The following is a 15,886-nucleotide window of genomic DNA, read 5'->3' as shown; positions in this document are numbered from 1 at the left end:
TCAGGTTGTCCATGCACGACGTTTTACTTAGTCAAGCTCTGAGCTGAAACTGACTGACTGCCACTGACTGCCCAGACGGCATTCCTGTCTTAAAGACCTGATGTCTTGACTAGTCCACATGGTGGTTGCCATAGATCAAGACATTAGATATTATTTCATAGCTAAAAGGAAATTACCACCTTGATATACTGACAATATCATTACATTATACGAAAAATGTAATTTTGTCTATGATAGGGTTACTGTTTTGTTTATAACTCCTAACTATGGCGAACTTTTAAATAAAACTTTCTGAGAAGATAGTCAGGATATGTATGATGCCATATATAAAATATCCCAGAAAATTTGATTTCCGATTTTTTTGAGAAAGTCAAACGCTCCCCTTAAGACAAAGACAACTGCGAAGGTGGAGAGAGAGGAGAGCGAAGGTTGAAAAGTCTCAGGAAACAGATCCTTAAGAAAAAGCCAAGTCTGATAAAGAGGAAGAAGAAGACGAAAGAGTTTCTCTTCATACAAAGGCTGTGACGAAAGAGGATGTTCTTTCTGCTGGCGGGTCTTTAGTGAGTGGTGAAAGTAGCGAAGTACCCAGAGTCTGATGATCAGAGGAAGAAGAAGACTAAAGATGTTTATAGTTCATAAAAAATGAACGCTTCACGATTAGCGATGTCATCTTGCGCAGGAGCCATGCGGGTCTTCTCTGTATGAAAGTTCCAATTTTAGTATATGTACTGCCGAAGCAAGTAGTCTGGCTAAATTAAGAAGGACATCAGATGTTGAAGCGGGTAGTTGTGCGACATGATGTACAACAGAGCGGCGCCAACAGCCAACACAAGACTTGAAGCTATAAACGGCGAAGGCGCGCGGAGCGTCATGGCGTGACGCACGAGAGGCTCCGTGGCAAGTACTAGAAGAGATCACAGCGTAGCGTGGCGTTTATGGCGGCGCCGAGCGCATGGCTAGGCGCGCGAGCGTCAAGGTGAGGAGGCGTGAAGCGTGAGAAGCGCACGAAGAGCAAGACACGCGCTCCTGGCGCGAGACAAGAGAAAAGTCCAACACCTCAAATCGGGAAGACGAATAGGAAGCCACTAAACACACTCTCTCTAGACGACAGACGAGAAGCCCCAAAACATCTAGCAGACGAGGAAGACGAAGCAGGAGACGAAGGTGAAGGTCTGTACCTCTTAACAGGCAGTTTCGAATCTTGAAAGGTTCATGAGAGCATCCAGCTGTTGTTGCAAACCCAACAAAATCTTACGCGTTGGAGAAGCAACTCTCTCGGGAGAAGGGCTGAACCTGAAAGAAGGAAAGGGGCGAGAGACGTATACTTCCTTCCACAGGGGAAGAAGCTCTAGCCCTTGTCTTAGCGCGACAGGGGGGTAGAGCGTCATCATCCGAAAAACACTTTATTCTCTTCTGCGGAGGAATATCCACGCAACTTTCTGGGGAAGAGCACAAAACGTCTAGAGGAAGAGGACATGAAGCGTCCTCTCCTCTAAGCTTCTCTTAAGATGGAGAGAGTCCAACCGAGAGCTCCAACCCCGAGGCGGGGAGGACGTGTCGGAGGACGAGAAGCAATCCTTCAGGATGCGTGCCTGTGCACAATCCCTGGCAGCCTGGGTAGCGTCATCAGGACCTGCCGAAGGGACGCCAGATCGGTGGGAAGCCCCCCGTAACCCTCATGCGGCTTTCGACATGCCCCTCCTGGTCCTGGGAGTTCGACAGAGGTCCAGGCCTAGAGGCATTATAGGGCCGATCTGACGCCCCCTCCACAACACTAGGGGCACTAGCACTAACACTTTGCGTTTGAATTGCATTCACTTTAGTTTCAAGAGCACGCATTGACTCCAACATGAGAGCCAGTGTATTACCTTCTGCAGCAACAAACTACAGGGTTAGTACTAAAATTTACTACAGGGTTACTAGTAGGAGAAAAACCTGACTGTCCATCTAAGGATGCACTCTAGGAGGAAGATCTCCTCAACCTATCACGCTCCAATTTAAGCATATAGGCTTCATATTTCTTCCACTCACCCTCAGATAATCCCTCACATTCATTATACCGATTATCATAGAGCATTGAACACCCTTACATATCATACATAAAGTGTGAGGAACTATCAAAGTCTTCGATAGCCTCACCTTACATTCACCCAAGCTACAGACTCAATAGCTAGAGGTAAGACATCTTAATTATAAGAAAAGTCAAAAGCAAAATCAAAAACGGTCCACAAAGAGCGTATGCCAAGTCACAGATCCAGTCGAATACCAAAAACAACCAAAATACTTAAGTGACAAAAATTTCGAAATCCAAATGGCGGAAAATCTGAATAGAAAATGGAATGGTCCTGATACCGCCTCTCCCAGGAACTGACAACAGAATTTTGTGTTGACAGTCCAGGTAAGTCTCATGAACAAAATATCTTTTACATTCATACTAAGTACATTACAGGTTTAAATGCAATCTTCACTTTCAGCATTATTAAAAACCCATTTTGTATGCAATCCAGTTTACATACAAAATGGGTGCTGTGTTTAGTATCAACCCATTAGGGATGAACAAAAATGTAAACAAAAGATAGTAAATATTATTATAACCATAAACAAGACAAACATAAATGAAAACATACCAATTGTGTATGTTTTGTGTATTGTTTAAGTGTTCCAATTGACAATTGAGGGGGATCAGGCCACAGTACAGTAGACCCCTGCTTACTCAAGGTTTCAGATTTGCAGTTTCACCTATCCGCATATTTTTCTGTGGAACATACATAGTATACAAATTACAGTATTCACGGATATTCGCCTATTCGCAGTATTTTTTCATAGAGAAATATTCACTAATTACAGCACAGTATTTCCATATTTCCGTGACTAAATGCATTTTTGGCAATAAAACTATTAAAATATTCATGTATAGGCATTTTTAGAGGATTTTTTTGGTGTTTGAACTATCAAAATAGGTAGTTATGTTTTTAGCGGGGTGTCAAGTATTTGCAGATTTTAGCTATTCATGGGGGATGTTGTACAATTCCCCCACGAATACCAGGGGTCAACTGTATTATCTGCAGTTTCCATATGTAAGCATTAACGCTGTCATGAAAGAATAGCATACAGTATTTTAAAAGTAATTTGTATTTTTCCTAACATATATGTCTGGAGTTCTTTACATAAGGATTTTGCTTGTGAATGCGAGCTGGAATGGCCATTCGAACTTATTGACAAGGAAGTCAACTACCAACAGGCAGAGAGAAGCCACGCCCACCTGTCGGTCTGCACTCCACTTTGCCTTCCGGTCCAGGTACAGTATCAGAGTGAGGGGTGGCTGAGGTGGCCAGTAAATTTAAAGAACTGGGGTGTTACCAAAGTTTCTGGTACAGCACGCAGCAAAACTCGTGTGACCCGATTTCAGTGATTTTTGTTTGAAAGTCACTAACTGGCAACTCTTACCTTCTTCACATTTCTAATGACACCAAGTTGCAATGCCAAAGCATTTTGCAACTTCACTCAAAAAAAGATACAGTTCACTAAGCATGGTTTTAAACCATCAATGCTATCTTTTCTATCAAAATATCAGTTAGACCATTAAAAAACATTAACACTGTAATTTTTAACTATGGTAAATAAGAAGGCATAAATACTTAATGAATTTGACTTTTTAGCCACCACAGTAATGTATTTAACATAATGAAAGTATCGAAGATATACAGTAGTTGTGGGCGTGGTCTAACCAGACGTCAGCTGTTTAAATGGCTCAGTTTGCCTCCCCTTGCCTTACCCGTAGGCCAAGCGCACTTCGTGCATCTCGTTATCATTCTTATTAAGCCTATAGGCCTATAAAGAACATAATGGTGGGAGTATATCATACCATGGCTGTGGAGGAATTTCACAAATCCTGCTTTATGGTCTTATAGACACTGTTTATACGTTACAAAGATTCTACGTAACCACTGCATATATTGTTGCAATCTGAAATATAGCCTAGTATGTTATAAAGCCAATGGTGTAGGCCTAGACTCCAGAGCCATACTATTATTATTATTATTATTTATAATACGTTCTTGTTGTCATTGTACAGAATCTGGACACAGCAGATGTGGCTGATAATGTCAGACCTGATTATAGTCTTCCATTAATAAAGTAAAAGTAAAATAATAAAAAGTTAAAATCAATTGTATCTCTAACAGCGAAATTACTTTCCACCTCGCTTATCTATTTATATTTATTTTTTCTTCAAACTGAAGAAGCCCCTTGGGAGACTAGGCCTACATAGCCTTGGCTGTAGCCTAAGCTATGACTTGTAATAATTTATTGCAAGTATCAAAATCATGATCCTGACTAACATTTGCTTTACACCATACACAAAACTACAAAAGCAAAAAGACATAACTCTGAATTCATATCCGAAGCGCATCAATTTTTATCATTAGACTATGCTCTGCTTAACTTTTCTTTTTCACTCCATCACGAAGTCCTCTTTTACAATTTTTTCACTGTATCCAGACTGATGGTTCCATGACTCCGGGAGTCATGGTGAGCCAGGAAATTCATGCTACTTTAACATATTTAGTTTTCATTCTGAAATATTATTGTAGCATGAAATATTTTTGTTTTTCACGATCCAATATATTTCAATGATAAGATTCTACATAACAAGTGACCAACTTTTCCTCATACACAGACATGTTTACAAAGTAAAATATAAGATTTAATACCAAGTGGCAACTTGAGAACAATGCCTGCCCAGTACAAAAATAAAAAAGTTGCACAAGTTTTGCTGCATACTGTACATTAGGAGCAAAGGAAGGAACCCCACACCTCTAGCATACTGTGCATATGGGATGTACCAGATGCTAGACTTCTGGACCATTACACAAGGGGTTTGTACTCCATTACTTAATCGGACAGTAAGAACTCATACTAAAGTTTTGGAGACAATAAAACACGTAAATACCAGCAGAGAGCTTGCTTTATTGTCTCTTCTCCTCCCTGTTTGCCAAGAGAGGAGGGGAATTTGCATTCCTTCACTGCTACTGAAAAGACTGGTGCTCGGTCAGATATCTAACCTGCACCCATGTGTGTCCAGCTTGTATACTGAATGGCACTCTCATTCTCCGTTTACTGCAGAGGGAGGAAGGACAGAGAGAGGGAGGATAACCAGTCACTCCTACTCTGTCTCCTGCCAACTGGATACCTAAACAAGGTGCTACCTCTCCCAAAGGGAGCTGGGCTAGCAAACCAACTACTTGAGCAGCCACCACTGGCCCACTGAAAATGTGCCCAAGGCTAGTGGGCAACATTCCACTGGTAAAATAACATGCAAGTGATGATACCCAATCACCTCTACCTGCTTTCAAAAACCAGAGACACCTCAACACCAATAACTGGAGACAATTCTAGTCTCGTAGACAGCCGCTAAAGGAACAGAAGTATCCAAGCACTCCAATGGTGAGTGAGGAAAAAACCCTCTCACCAGAGAAGAGATGGTAAACATCCAGGCATGAAGTGCCAGAGCTCTCAATGCTTGGAGATACCAGATATGAGTGGCTGGATCCAAAGTTAACTAGAGAGGAATGTTTCTTAGGACCTCGAACCACAGAGCTAGCAGGTCCAGAAATTACTTGGCACAGACACATGGGAAGTCCAAGATTTTGCCAGGGGCACAGGAGAAAGCAACTTGCTGCTGACTACATGCTGAAGGCAAAATGGCAAGAAAGACATAAGGTTCAAAGGTGCCTTCCAGGAAAGGAACTTTTTTCTATGCTTAAAACAAAGAAAGCATTGAGAAGGAAGAGCCTGAGAGCTATCTTTTGTGCCAAATAGTAGCCAGGCGTAAGCTCAGAACCTGGAAATCCTGGACAATTTCTTTGTCATACAAGTGAACAAAAGCCAATGTCCCTGTTACCTGTCTCCAATTGTAGAGCTGCTGTCAAACTAACATAGCCGTCAGCTCTGAGCAACAACCAGATATGTCTCCTTCCCCTCACTGGATGCATTCGACCACAAAAGCATCCCTAAGGGAAAACTTAGTGGCACTCCCAAGTACAGTTCCTGTCATCCTGTCATAGTCTGTCACCTGAAGACACAAATTCTCAAGACTAAATCAGGAAAGGAGGCGAGGTTGCCCTCGGAATCCGCCTCGACAAAGAACTAAAGAACGGTGACAATCCCAGGCGTTTTATACATGAAACAACAGGAACTTGTGTGCAGCCTCTGTGAGTTTGCTGACACAAGAATCCGAAGAAAAGACGTGTCACTGCCGTAACCCACCAACCAAAGTGTTTACTCTCTGATTGGGAAAGAGGGTAAAAATGTTGAAGTTCAGCATCACTGAACTCGAGAAAGCAGGTTGTCCTGCAGACAACACTGCAACAAGTTCACTAGGACAAGTCAGTCTCCGAATACATCCAATATACCTATCATGAAAGAGTATAAGTTGACACCAACACAGACTTCGTTAGACCTTGGGGAATGTGACTGAAAGTCCCGACGAAAGATCTTCCTCCCAGAGAGTGAAGTTGGGGTATTTACAAGATGACCAAAATGTGTTTACTGTATTTGAAAAATACCCATCCTTTTAGTCCCTCGAAAGAAGAGAGAAGTTGCTCCCCATCAACTTCTAGTGCCAATCTTCAGCAATGCACACCCCAAACTAAGGGTTAGATCCCACTGCAAGCCACAAATAAGACAAGGAAATGGACCAGGAAAAGGTAAGAGTTAATGAGGACTTAAAAGAGACTGACACCCTCTTATGAATAACAGCCGCAGGGAAAGAATGCCGCCCTTGCATATCCCCTTCTTTTCTTCCCCTTACCAATTTCCTAAAAATGGATTAAAGGTGAGACAAAACTCCCAACTTGAGACATCTGTGAAATTTCACAGTAAAAAATGAAGTTGAACCTCTGCCGTCCCTAAGAAGAGAAAGCCAACTGAACATGTGTTCAACCACAGTTCCTTATAGGCCACTGCCTGCCAGAGATCGGTGCTGTTAGTCAATTGCACCAACCTTGCTGCAGCTTCTACTTCATCCTTAAAGGGTTAAAGTAGACCCCAGAGCTGGATCAATCCTCAATGCCGGCACTAACTCGGTGCCAGAATTTTTGTGCAGGGACTCGAGACCCCACTGAATCTCATCCCTCTACACATAACAACGTTTCACATGAAGTTGCCTGGTGGGCCGGGTTGTTAGCAAAGACTACCCCAAGACAAAAACATTTTGAAAACAGTCTCCTCCTTCAGGTCATCTATTGCCTTGGAACTGGGCTTGGTGAACTCTAGAAATAGCAGAATCTGCACCTTGGTATCTGAATCCTGGTGTGCAGGACCCTCAGGACCATTCCAGGCTCTGACAAACCTGAGACATCCCTCCTGTTGGAGAAGCCCTGTCTAAAACCACCACAGGATCTGCACTTGAATGTATTGCCCATTCAGTTCTAAGATCAATTCAAGTACATACTTCCTTGTAAAAAAGCTCAGGGTGAAGTGTGAACACCTTCTATCCTTGCCCCAATGCTTAATCTCCACTGAAAAAAGGGAAAACAGCCTCTGGCACCTTTGCCCCATCTAGCAGAGACAAGGTCTCCACCAGGTGAATCAAGCTGCTCAAGGTGGTCAAACTAAGTTGACAACAATCCTACAGATTCATGGAGAGTGCAATCACTCAAGAAAATTTGGGCAAGGGCTACTTTCCTAGAAGATAAACTTCTACAGAAAAGAAGGGAAGGAGGGGGGGAAATCACCCCATGCTACATCTGGGTGACAGGACTGCACGGGCCCTGTCACTTCCCTGGACCCCTGCAAGCCAAGGATCTTGTACCAGCAGTACAGGTACTTGGCTGGCCTAGATAGTTTGGCTAGCTAAACCAGACCAGCACCCCTGGGTTTCAGGGAATCCCAGATAGTGGTTACACCACTGCAAAGAGCATGGGTAGCAGCAGGGAGGTCCCAGACCAACGATCTGAAAGCCTTGACCGGATTGGTCAGCCTGGATAGCAGTTGCACCAGTGAATAGAGCACAGGTAGCATCAGGAGTCCTGGACCAGCGGTATGAAAGCCTTGACTGGACCAGGGGTTGGAATGACCTCAGAGACCAGCTAGCCTGGGGATCGGCTGGCTTGGGTACTGGCCAGCCCGAAGATTGACTGGCCCCAGAGTAACAGCTGCACCCAAAAGGTAAACCATGGTGCAACGGTACCATAGCATGAGCCAATCAGTCCTGTTCTTCAGAAAATAACCAAATGCTGAAAGCTTATCAAGACCTCCTGCAGGGACAGTCAAACATAGTAGCCATTTTCTTCCTCCACTCGAAAGTATCGAAACAAGAAGATCAGCGGCGATGGAGAATTCAACAATACCCTTCAATACGGTACAAGCCGATCCAAAGATCAGAGTTGTCAATAGTGTTTGAGCCACATGAGCGGGTCTTGCTAACCCTCTCCAATGGCCTGACGAGCTGGAGACAGACGGCCGAAGTGCTACCTAGTCACAGAAGCTGGCAGACCAAGGAAGAACCAGGAGCACCTGCTCATTTCTCCCCAAAAACTCAATTAAAAACAGAAATCAGGAACGAGCATCTTGAATAAACCATGCAAACCATTCCCTGACCAATCCTGCAAGACAGCTGGGGAGATCCAAAGTGTCTCACTATCACCCTGATTGCCTAACCAAGGAAAGATAGGGAGAACACCCTTGGATCATCATCAAACCTAACCCAACCCATAGATTGGGTAACAAAAGCCAATGGTCCGTGCAAACGAGACTTGCAAAAACTCCCTCTGTGCAATCCCAAAGGATTGCCTTGATAAGGTTTAAAGTGAGTACAGTACCTGTTACTATGGACATCCAACCACAGAAAAGCAGGGAGAACACTCAAAAAAAGCTCGAAGGCTTATAGATACAAAATGAAGAGACCCACAAGACTATGGGAATGATACTCAGTGCCAGCCCTACCGATGGTGGTTGAGACTCCCCGCCCTACCCCAATGGGAAAGGTGCTCAGAAAGAAGCTTAATCAGGCTTCCAACATGGGGCAGGCTCCAAAGACCTTACATTTTCAAACTACTACTATCCGTGACATGATGGCCCCCTCCCACTACAACCATCATCCTTCCTCCATCCACAACTGTCTCTACTACAAAATCTCTTTCAAATTTCCTATAACAAATGACCTGAATTTTTCTGATCACCTATGGGCCAAACAAGGGAAAGGCCCGTGCCAACATGAACTGTTGACTCTAAGACATCAACTACAACAACAGGCTCCCCCTACTCTAAACTCACTACTGTCAGAGTGATGAGGTTTAAAAGAATGATGTAGATGTTGATAAAGGGAAGAAGAACATCACCTCCTTCCACAACTGTCAAAACTCACCTCGTCTGCAGTAGTCAAAAATCACAAAGACTAAGTCACAGAGATCAAAGGAATAAGACTACCTAGCCTATTTCCATTGAATACAAAAGAAGGTCGTGACAGCAGGCTTGCCTTAATTAAGGCAAACCCTAGTGTCACAGAACTTCTTAGTCGCTAATCTACCATACCTGAAAGATAAATATATTAGTAAGTATATTGGAGAATGAAACAGCTGCTATGTAACTACCCATAGCTGTAATGTATCAGATGAAAATGGTACTTGAAGCAGTAAGGAAAACACAAACTTAATTCCTTGCAAGAAGGCTTATTTGACAGATGGGTTTGAAAATACGAAACAAAACACATAGTTAACAACCGAAAAGGAATATTCCAGTTTAATCAATAAAAGTTTGAACAGCAAAAGTCCAGCAAAGTCATGAAGGACGTCTGAACTCAACAGCAGCCGGAAGCAAAGTAGAGTGAAGACCAACAAGTGGGCGGGGCTTCCCCCTACCTGTCGGTATTGATTACCTTGTCAATAAGTTTGAATGGCCGTTCCATCTTGCATTTGCAAGCAAAATCCATGTAAAGAACAAAGGTTTGTATTTGTGTAAGAACAAATCACTTGCATATCCTTTTGATTTTTAAGGATCCTTTGGTGGACTACTGCATCCTCACTCAATGCCTTTGGCTCTATAGATTCACAGCTAGCCTATTGGCAGGTAAGACCTCTCCCACTTGTGTGTCAGTGAAAGTGAACCTGGCAAGAACAAACTAAACATGGGTGCTGAAATTGGATGGAGGTTGAGTGTATGAAAAATCAATAGTGCAGGTAATTCTAAATATTAGCTCCGCGCCTGTTTTTACCTTTTCAACTGGTTTTTTCTACACTTTTAGGGGTTCTGATACTGGCGGTGCATCTGTTTGTTGTCGGCCAAATGGAATGTCCCTTCGCCGTGTTTAGTACGGGCTGCGGGGGGGTGGTTACCCATACGTTAACAAGTTATTGCACTTGCCAGATGGGATATGAACCGTTTGAAACAGACATAGCCGTGCTCTGTCTTGTGAAGATCGTGTATGGAAACCCCTTGTTGGATGGACTTTACGGGTTAATTACAGGTTAATTCCACTCGAGCGCCAAAAATTAAAGGTAAAATTCATAATTAGCAACCAAAAAATTGTAGAAAAAGTCAAGTTAGAAGGCAGTCACCGCTGTGGAGCTACCATATAATTCTACCATAGTGCAAAATATTTAATTTGCCTACAGCAGCCCTGGCCCCCTACTCAGCATTTGCCCATGAATAGAATGCAGAGTGGGCCATAAATTACTTTGGGGGTCCAAGGGGGGGAGGTGAAACCCCTGGCCTGGTAAGGACATGGTGTCAAAGGTTATTGATTCATTTAAAGATTTTAGGTATATACATGCCGATCATTGGGGCATATATGGCAAGCATGGCGTTCAAGGTTAGGTTAGTTAAAGGTAAGTCTGGTTAGGCTATATTCCCTGGAAAATGCCCACTACAGAAATGGCTACTAGGACTACAGTGGCCATGAACCCTTACTCTGGTTTAATATTACTAGCTTAAGGCTAACCCTTTACTAACCTAGCCTATGTCAAGCGTACGGAAGAACCTTTTAAACTCTGAAACTCCCATGACCTTGTAAGGTAATCGGTAGACCGACCCTATACCTCCCAAAATATGCATCCAACCACAGAAAAAGCTAAAGTTCCGAGGAGACTTGACCTTTGCTTGTTTACCGGTAGAACGACCCTAAAGATGGCTCGTTGGGCCATCTGCGGAAAGACGAGCTTTTCCTAGAAGACTTATCACTGCCTTGGGCTTTCACGAAGCAACTGCATAAGAGATTAAAGCAAATTAGCAAACGACGACTCGTTACACCTACCTAACCGGACAACAGGCAGGAATTTCGATAATCGAATATAATCGCGCAGAGACATTTGTTTACACATGAAGTTCCCGGCTTCTTTGCTTGAGGGGTGGAGGGGGTGGAACTTAGCGAACGCTCTCGTGCTGACATGTTAGACATCTTACTACTCCACGATTGTGTCATATTACTCTCTCTCTCTCTCTCTCTCTCTCTCTCTCTCTCTCTCTCTCTCTCTCTCTCTCTCTCTCTCTCTCTCTCTCTCTCTCTCTCTCTCTCTCTCTCTCGAGGGGGGGCGTAATATATGACACCATGACTGAGTGGTGCAGCTCTCGATGTACATTTGCATTGTCCGTGTTTTACTCCCAGTCCGTACGGCTAGAAATCGGTATACCATTGTCTTCTTGGGACAATAGAATCGTTCAAGGCTAGCAACCTAAAGATATATTGAGAGACCAAAAAGATATACAATTCTGGCGCCACCCACCCATAGAAGAAGAAGGCTGACTGTAAACTAATTACACAGTACCTGATGCCCAGGTATTTTATAGCTGAGATATTGCTTATAGTTTATTCCTCATCAAATTACTGAGTTATGCGAAAATGCAAGAATGTCTTGGAAAAAAACTTATCACATCATCGGGAACATTAACACCAGAGCCTTTTATTTTCAGAAAAAATTGTCGTTAAATAGTGTTTACCTTCTGTCAGCTTTTTTCCATGCACAGTATTAAAAATTTCCCTCATCACAACTAACTGAAGAAAAAGATTGGCTAGAGGTTGTGTACATTTCTCCCCTGCTAACACTTGCTATCTATGAATCAGCCTAAGGTTCCATTTTATTATTTTTTATTCCCAAATCAGGATATTTCATTAAAAATTTTTTTTTACAATATACCCACCAATTGTACCTCCTAAGAGCCTCTTCTTCAGTCACGTACTGGCATTTTCTTTCGTCCTTGTATTAGTGCTGAATAGCTCTTCATCCTCATCCAAAGTCTCTTTGTCTAAATCTAAATAAGAGTTCCTAAATATTTGGGTTGTAAATCATATTTCCAGTGCCAACTCCCTGTCATACATTTTACTCGCTGCACTTTTGCTTCCACATTCACGTAGTGTTTCACGACTTGTGACATTACTCCTTTTATTTAAAATGATTATATATCCTTCACTCTTGGTTGTTTGTAAAACTGTTTTCTTTTAATCTTGTGGTCCACTGTATGTAGTTGCTTGAAAATGCCTTATAGTAAGGGCAAAAGGTCTTGAACTCCGTTGTTCCATTTTTATCGTGGCCATATCTTCTGTGTAATTGTGACTGTAAGTTTTTTAATGGAAAATTCTACAAACAAACATTTGGTATGGCAATGGATAATCCTCTGTCACCAGGTCTCTCAAATTTACAAATGGAGTTTTATTTTTATAGATATTTTATCCTTAACGTTATTCAAATAACTGCATCATTGTTTCTGTACGTAGATAATATTTTGGCTATTATACCTAATGAAGAAGATGCAAATAACCTCTTAAACAATTTAATGAATAAATCCTGTCTAACAAATTCACACTAAAAACAGAAAAAGATGGTTTCTATATATGATCCCCTCCAGCCTTGTGTCCAACTTGTCGTATCCCTCTTTCTGTGTCTCATGTAACCCTTTCCTGCCCCCACCACACAGTTGCACGCAACGGAGCCTTTACCAGCCTAATCTCTCTTCCCCCATCCACCTCGCCGTTCATGATATTCTCACCGAAACAGAACACTTCTCCAAAGAACGTGTAATCTGCTCCCTTCAACAAATAAATATTCTTCATCTAACATAACCTACCAACCAATAATTCTGACCATACTGTATCTATAATCAGCATAATATAGCACCAAATGGTCTCCAAGGCCTGGTGCTTGATTGATATTAATTCAATTCAACTTGGTGTATATAAAAAACAATAAGAAATTTAACTTATGTCCAGTATTTTTCACATTATACTATTAAAAAATTTCTGTATCCTCTTCAATGTTCCTACAAGCATTACATATTGTCATCCCTGAATCCCTGGATACACACTACAGACCACTATAAGAAAGTAAGTTGGGACTTGTGTCATCCAGCTGTGTTATTTGCTGCAGTAAAACTGTGAAGTCATTTTATAATAAAATTGATAGGACACCATAATTACAAGAAATTTATTTGCCATTTTCACAAGCTCTGAATTTATCAAATCAGTGTTGAAAATATTCAATGTAATCTTTCTATATGGTAACAATGAGAAAAAAAGATGCTTATAAGAAATTGTCCTCACCAGAGCAACAATGTTGCCTGTTGCCTGAGGCAATCCTAATTTTCCTTGATCCGAAGACCTACCCGAAAAGTAATTACCTTTGTATGCACTAAATTTAGAAATATAGTGTTTTTTTTTTAGTTCTAATCTTAGGTGTCTGTAAAACCGAGTCTCCTTTGTAATATTTTGTTACATAGTATGCAGTTTGCTTGAGAGTGCCATAGAATAAAACAGAAAGAAATTGCACTACATTATTTAATTTTTCCTCGTTGGCCATGTGCTCTAACTACATTTCACATTTCATAGAGATATAAATGGAGCATATATTTAATATATATATATATATATATATATATATATATATATATATATATATATATGTATATATATACATATATGTATATTTATACACACATGTGTGTGTGCGTACAACTGAATCACGAAGATATGGAACATGATGAATGTATAAATAAATGCAAATTCCACAAAGGAAAGTGAAACAACGGAGTATTTGCTAGGCCTTTCGACACATGGTCCTTTACTAGCAGACTTATGAGAAATATAAAAGTAAAGTTACAAAAATAAAGCTCGTATAATTGACAGATAACATAGATATCCCTAAGGATGAGAATTATAAAGGAACAGATGCACCTGGAGTCCAACACAACTGAAGAATTAGTGGCCCTACCAAAACAAAGGTAAATATTTGAGAGGTTTTACCTTTGTTTTGGTAGATCCACTAATTCTTCAACTGTGTTGGATCCCAGGTGCATCTGTTCCTTTATAATCCCCATCCTCAGGAATATCTGTATTTCATCTGTCAATTATACGAGCTTTATTGTAACCTTATTTTTATATTTCTCATCAGTCTGCTAGTAAAGGACCATGTGTCAAAAGGCCTAGCAACCACTACGTTGTATCACTTTTCCTTCATGGCATTATCTTTATATGTATGTATGTATATATATGTATATATATATATATATATACATATATATAGTTATAGCAGGTGGTTTGCAAGGTCTTTTCTTAACCTATCCTTTATATATATGTATATGTATATATATATACATATACATGCCATCCAGTTCAACGTGAGCGGTTTTAAATTTTTTCTTAACCTCTCCCTTTATGCTCTAGAATTCTAATTCTCTTCTCTGATACCATCCAGCAACGTCTCTCTCTCTAATTTTTCTCTCTCTCTCTCTGACTCATATCCACAAGCTGACGCCTCTCACTCTTTATGATATTCTCACTATTATAATTTCCATAGTATATTTCTATAGTAATCTCTTTGTGTTCCTATAAATACTCTCTCTCTCTCTCTCTCTCTGTAACACACACACATATAGATAGATAGATAGATAGATAGATAGATAGATAGATAGATAGATAGATAGAGGTTGGCTAAAAAAATTGCTACATTCACTCCTTAACTACTGCATCACGGAAGAGCCCAACGTGCAGTTAAATTTCCACAATATTAGCTGCTTTATACTCGTACCTTACACGGAAAGTACATCAATGGTGTTGCATTTTCCTACACACATTGTGCCATTCACCCTATCTTTCACTCACTACCACGTTTTCTGGTTATTATGGACCTTCTTTTTTCCAATACCTCTTTCACGCCATCTATCCAACTCCTATATTAAATATTCCTCTTCTTCTCCATCCTAGCACTTCTGAATTATATGCCATTGTCACCTATATATCGTCTTCGTTCTATCTAAATGGCCATCCTATCTCAAAACGTTTCATATTCTTTAAGACTAAGGTATACTTTTTTTTTTACACCTGAACTATCCTTTTCCGAACTTATTCTACATACTTTTAGTGCTGATCTAGTAACACCAATGAGGTATGTGGAATTAGAAACAGCCGGTAGTTATGTGTGGAATCTTTTTTATAAACCATAGAGGGTAGGAAAATTTAGCGGTTCTAACACTTTTTACAACTGTCATGTAAAAAATACTGCAGAGGTATCCTAATGAATGGTCAAATCCACACTGTCAGAGCACTCAGAAAATAAGAGAATTTTTAGTTTTTTCTTAAAAGTCTTGGTATTTCAAATCCTCTTGGTTTCAAGTGGCGCTTATTGCAGTCTTGGAGCTGCAGATTTAAAGGCCCTAAACTGACATTCGAAGCGTATCGACTCAAATAACTTGAGATCATCTGTACCCAATTCTATGCTGACTCCATCCATTTGTTGCATTCAACACGACAAGTGTTTCTAATATTTTGGACACAAGTCTTGCTAGCCTGATGAGTCATCGTAGATATTTTAAACATTATTCTATTTTTGACAGAGAGCTAGTGCAACTCAAAGAATATGGGGGTAATCCTGTCCCGAGGTGAAACTCTTCACTAATCTTA

General features: G+C 41.0%; 1 protein-coding gene and 1 non-coding gene across 3 annotated transcripts in view; both read right to left on the bottom strand.

Moving 5' to 3' along the window:
• Positions 1-11,376, bottom strand: part of phtf (putative homeodomain transcription factor) — a 134,707-nt gene extending 123,331 nt beyond the window's left edge. The window contains exon 1 of one of the 2 annotated variants that reach the window (XM_067109026.1): positions 11,252-11,376. The gene's annotated coding sequence lies outside the window, so the exon portion shown is untranslated. The remainder of the gene's footprint in view (positions 1-11,251) is intronic. The other variant, XM_067109025.1, reaches the window with a different exon arrangement.
• On the bottom strand, positions 636-744 carry LOC136842195 (U6 spliceosomal RNA). The gene has a single exon (XR_010854194.1). It is a non-coding gene; the product is annotated as a U6 spliceosomal RNA (small nuclear RNA).
• Positions 11,377-15,886: the final 4,510 nt, after the last annotated feature.

This window comes from Macrobrachium rosenbergii, chromosome 9, assembly GCF_040412425.1.
Source record: "Macrobrachium rosenbergii isolate ZJJX-2024 chromosome 9, ASM4041242v1, whole genome shotgun sequence".
Lineage (NCBI taxonomy): Eukaryota > Metazoa > Arthropoda > Malacostraca > Decapoda > Palaemonidae > Macrobrachium > Macrobrachium rosenbergii.
Note: the sequence above shows the minus strand (reverse complement) of the source record. Positions and strands in the feature narration are given on the sequence as shown.